This window comes from Rattus norvegicus, chromosome 1 (genome assembly GCF_036323735.1).
Source record: "Rattus norvegicus strain BN/NHsdMcwi chromosome 1, GRCr8, whole genome shotgun sequence".
Taxonomy (NCBI): Eukaryota; Metazoa; Chordata; class Mammalia; order Rodentia; family Muridae; genus Rattus; species Rattus norvegicus.
This window is the reverse complement of record NC_086019.1, coordinates 30,211,013-30,216,811: the sequence shown is the minus strand read 5'-3', so window position 1 is coordinate 30,216,811 and position 5,799 is coordinate 30,211,013. Positions and strand designations below refer to the sequence as shown.

The 5,799-nt window shown below is 40.6% G+C and overlaps 1 pseudogene; it reads left to right on the top strand.

The window, feature by feature from the left end:
• The first annotated feature begins 1,350 nt into the window (after nucleotides 1-1,350).
• Hnrnpa1-ps23 (heterogeneous nuclear ribonucleoprotein A1, pseudogene 23) lies at nucleotides 1,351-5,532 on the top strand (annotated as a pseudogene).
• The last annotated feature ends 267 nt before the right edge of the window (nucleotides 5,533-5,799 follow it).

Below are 5,799 nucleotides of genomic sequence, written 5' to 3'. Positions count from 1 at the left end.
CACATTAGTCAGAATGGCTAAGATCAAAAACTCAGGAGACAGCAGATGCTGGAGAGGATGTGGAGAAAGAGGAACACTCGTCCATTGTTGGTGGGATTGCAAGCTGGTACAACCATTCTGGAAATTAGTCTGGAGGTTCCTCAGAAAATTGCACATAGTACTACCTGAGAACCCAGCTATACTACTCCTCAGCATATATCCAAAATGTACACATGCTCCACTGTGTTTATAGCAGTCTTATTCATAATGGCCAGAAGCTGGAAAGAACCCAGATGTCCCTCAACAGAGGAGTGGATACAGAAAATGTGGTACATTTATGCAATGGAGTATTACTCAGCTATTAAACACAATGACTTAAGGAAATTCATAGGCAAATGGATGAAAATAGAAAATATTATCCTGAATGAGGTAATCCAGACACAAAAGAAAACACATGATATGCACTCAGTGATAAGTGGATATTAGTCCCACATATCAGATTTCCCAAAATACAATCCACAGACCACATGAGGCTCAAGAAGAGGGACAACCAAAGTGTGAATACTTCAGTTCTTCTTAGAAGGGGTTACAAAAATATTCATAGGAGGAAATATGGAGCAAAGTTTAGAGCAAAGTGTGCAGGAAATGTCATCTAGAGACTGCTCCAACTGGGGATCCAGCCCATATACATACAGATACCAAACCTATACAATATTGCTGATGCCAAGAAGTGCATGCTGAGAGGCTCTGCCAAGGCATGACAAATACAGAAGCAGATGCTAGCAGTCAGCCATTGAAGTGAGAATGGGGTCCCCATTGGAGGACTTAGTGAAAAGATTGAAGGAGCTGAAGGGGTTTGCCACCCCATAAGAACAACAATACCAACCAGAGCTCCCAGGGACAAAACCACCATCCAACTACCATATGAACAGAGCCATGGCTCCAGCTGTATATGTAGCAGAGGATGGCCTTGTTGGGCACCAATTGAAGGAATCTTTCGTCCTGCCAAGGCTGGACCCCCACCCCCCCCAGTTTAGGGGAATGTCAGGGAGTGGAGGTGGGAAGGGGTCGTTGGATGGGTTGGGGAAGAAGCGGGAGGAGGATGAAATAGGAGGTTTATGGACGGGAAAGGGAATAACATTTGAAATGTAATAAAAAAATCCAATAAACAGAAGAAATGTAAATAAAAATATAATAAAACAAAAAATAAATAAATAAGAATATCATGGCCCTTCAGTAAAGAAATGACACACGATCAAGGTATTAAGAGCAGTTGTCACAGACGAAGATCATTCCATGGTGGTTTTTATTAACCAGAAATTTAAAAGAAGTGAAAAAGCCATCATAGTATCTAAAGGAGTTAAGGAAGCCATGCGGAGTGGGACGCCTGCCATCTTTGGGGCTGGAGAGAGTGGTGCTGCTGATGTTTCTACTTCAACAACAGGGCCTGAGAACGATGTAATTTAAGGTTCATCCTGAGCTAAAGTTTCTTCAGAGACAACATGTTAGTGTCTTATGATTTCATTTGGAGTCTTTAAAAGCAACTACTCAATTGTGCCGTCAAACCAACATTTGAGAGTTCAAGTGATGGTCTAAGTTTTATCAAACTCTAGCAAGTTTGGTGCATCTACGGGCTTCTCAATTGAGAAGTCATGTGCTGCGGTCTGAGTATAAACCTGGGGGAGATAGAAGAGTGGGTAAGTCAGATAGGAAGCTGCAGAGATTTGGAAAGGGATAGAATCTGAGGAATGAAATGGTAACTTCAGCTTAAAAATCTTCACATCTGGGAAAACCCTGGCTTTCCCCATGCTGTCACTACTTCTTCCCTCCCAGTTCCCCCACTGGAGAGACATGACTGCTCCTCAAAGACACATTGCCAATCCCATAATCTTCTTTTCCCCTCTTCTAATTTCTGTCTTGGTAGTTCTCAACCCTCCTAGTCTGCAACCATTTAATACAGTTCCTCATGTTGCAGTGATTCTCCAGGCATAAATTTATTTTTCTTGCCACTTCACAACTATAATTTTGCTACTGTTATGAATTGTAATATAAATATCTGATACTTATGATACTTATCTAATGTGTGACCCCTGTGAAAGGGTTGAGACCCACAGTAACAGAACCTCCATTCTATGTTGATGACTGTCACTTTTGTGTGGATCGTAACCCAACACTCTCACTTCAGGACGTGCATAAACACAGATGACACCAACTCAGACTTAAACAGTTCTGGGATCACCATTACTAGAGTACCATTTTTTCACAATCACCTCAATTTTCTGCTGTCTATTCCTTTTGGTCTTCTAGTAATATTCTGAGTGCCAAATTTATCTTAATTTCTCATCTGCACACTTGGTTCATTTAATCAGTAATCTGAGCTCATTTTCCTGGTTTATAAGCAGGAAACCAACCTCATCTATCTGATGCTATAAATGGAGGTCAATGATGCAAATCAACATTGCTTTCTTGCTAAGAGGAGACACTGAGTAATCCATGTTATTCACCCCATGCGTATAAATCTTGTAATATGTTACTTTCAAAGCTCTTTTTGAGACTGGAAGTTGTATGTCCTTTCTAAAAACCCCATATCTAACCCTAGATCAACCAGTCCCTCCCTTTCCCATCATACATCTGGCTGCCAAACCCCAATGAAAATAAAGGCCCTGACAGCATGGCTTGCTGCCACTACAAACTCATAGTTTCCCACATCACTGGAGCTATTAGCCCTACACAGTAAGACTTCTAACTACTCATTGTCCGCTTCCTCTCTTGTGTCCCACAACAATATTTTTGAGCCTTTACTACTTTGATGTTCTCCATCATTTTTAGCAAATGAATTCTACATCAGAGAGGAACATGCAGACCCTTTTGGAAGTACATTTTTCCACTTCCGGATTCTTCTCACGATGCACACTGTTAAATAGCTGCCCCATGTATTGGATATCTATGTGCTGTTTGGATCACATCTTTCTATTTCTGTAGGCGCCTTGGTTAAATCAGGTATATTTTGAGGGCTTCCTTTCTTTCTTTTTTGATTCTCATTTATCATATTCCCACATCCTGAGACTCCCTGATCCCAAACTATGCTTCATTGTCTCAATCACAAGCCCCACCTTGCAGATGTTTTTCGTTACTAAAATCAACAGGCACATTTCAGTCCTTACCTTATGTGCCCTCTGATTGCTTGAGATTCTTGCCTTCATCTTCCTGATGCCCTTTCCTTGCATGGTTTCCATGGTATCACTCCAACTTGATTCTCCTGCTTTATCTGCCGTATTAAAAACTCTGGTCCATTTGTAAGATATTAACTACATTTAACAAGGATCCTCTGTCATCTAAATTTCTAATGCTAATCTTCTCCACATCTTTATAGCTAAAGGATAATTCAAAAGAATTCATATGAAACTCATTTCTGGCGCCCTATATAGCATTTCAAACATATGCTGCCACAAGCTGAATTGTCATCCTCCTGGTGTTAAATTTACATACCGTCTGTCTTCTGGGGCTTGACAAACAGTACCACATTATACCCTCCCCTCTTAGGCCAGAAGTTTATTTAATCTGCTTGTAGAGTCTTTTCCAATTTTTCCATATTATTTTAAAGTCTATTCTTTAATTATCTTCCTGTGATTGCTGTTATATCCATGGGTTTTGTTGTATTTTCTTCAAAAGCCCCCTCCTTTGTTTCTTTCTGCCCGAAGGCACTGGATTATACTAACCATCATGTTCCTGTTAAAGAGCCATTATGTTCAACTGAAATTCTCTCCATACTTCCTATAACTCTCAACTTTAAACACAATTTAGTAGAAACTAATTTATATTGAACTAAGTACTCATTATATGACAGTAACTTTTTTGTTCCCTATAAATTCATCGTAAACATAATCTTTCAGATTAAAAATAAAATAGGAACAAATGAAGATTAAACCATTAGGAGATATATCGAAGTCAGAATTCAAGGAAAATACTTTAAAACACAACCAAAAAAGGGCCTCATAATGCCTCGTATTTTTTGTTACAGAAATAACACAAAGCTGGCGTAGTGTCTTGGTCTCTAGATTATTTATTTCCTCACAGGAGGCTGAGCTCCACTGGCTTAAAAGTATGTGCCAAACTCTAATTTATACATTCAGTTCCCTTAAACATAGCTCAATCAAACAGAATTTTAGACATTTAGTGACTGCCAGCTGTGTGCTCTTATAAAACTTCTGACCACCAATAAAAGTTTTGCAATTACAAGATTCCAAGATACTACGTTTCAAACACAGTGGAGTAGAGGCAGAGGGTGATAGGTCTGAGATTTAAAATTTACTCTTGGTAGACGCACTCAAGAATTTCTTCAGAGGACCTTCCAGAATATGTGGGATATGTCAACAGAATCGCTATAGGTGAACAAAACAGAGCAAGAAGCTGAGAGAAGTGGATGTAGCAAGGAGGCAGCTGACGTAGATCTACCAGTAAGGGTTCTCAGCCAAGAACTGTTTAAGAAACCGAGCTACTGGATTTTCTCAGTGGTTATGACTGGGATGTGCAAGAGAAGGAAAAGGATAAGAATGGGCCCCATCCTTTATAGTGCGAACAATAGAAAGGTGGAAGAGCTGTGGAACCCAAGAGAGCTTCGTCAAGAGAAGATTCCCAGAGACCAGGTGTCTGCTTAACTGTAAAAAAAGATCTGAAGAACATCACTTTTGAGGTTATTTTGAGCAGTATGGGGAAATGAAAGTGATAGACATTATGACTGACAAAGTCAGTGAAAGAAAGAGGGTTTTTGCTTTAGTCACCTTTGATAACCATGACTCTGTGGATAAGATTGTCATTCAGAAATACCATACTGTGAGTGGCCATAACCTTGAAGTAAGAAAAGCTCTGTCAAAGTAAGAGATGTTTAGTGCTTCGTCCAACCAGAGAGGTCAAAGTGCTCCTGGAAAGCTTCTTGGTGGTTGTAGAAGCGTTTTTGGTGGACAAATTTGTTCGAGGAGGAAACTGCAGTGATCACTGTGGTAGCTTTGGTGGGAGCTGTGGTGGTGGTGGCAGTAGGGATGGCTATAATGGATTTGGCAATGATGGTGGTTATGGAGAAGGTGGCCCTTGTTATTCTGGAGGAAGCAGAGGCTATGGAAGTGGTCAGCAGGGTTATAGAAAGCAGGCAATGGCTATGGTGGGAGTGGCAGCTATGACAGTTGTAACAGGAGAGGAGGTGGAGGCAGTTATGCTGGTCATGGAAGGTACAATGATTTTGGCAATTACAGTGATCAATCTTTAGATTTTGGACCCGTGAAGGGAGGAAACGTTGAAGGCAGGAGCTCTAGCACTTATGATGCTGGAGGCCATGACTTTGCTAAACCAAGAAACCAAGGTGGCTGTGGAGGTTCCAGCAGGAGTAGAGCAGTAGCAGCAGTAGCTATGGCAATGACTGGAGGTTCTAGTTACATCCAGGAAACAAAGTTTAGAGTAGAGGAAAGCCAGAGAAGTGACAGAGAAGCTACAGTTTACAACAGATTTGTGAACTCAGTGGTAGCAGGGCTAGCAACTACAAAGAAGACATGTCTTTAGACAATATTAATGTGTATGGACAAAAATTCTAGGACTGTTATTTGTGACTAACTGTATAACAGATTATTTTAGTTTCTGTTCTGTGGAACGTGTAAAGCATTCCAACACAGGGTTTTACTGTAGACTATTTTCACGTATGGTGTTGATTGCTAAATGTAATAATCTGATCATGATGCTCAATAAATGTGCCTTTAAAAGGGGGGAGAGAGAGAGAGAGAGAGAGAGAGAGAGAGAGAGAGAGAGAGAGAGAGAGAGAGAGAGAGAGAG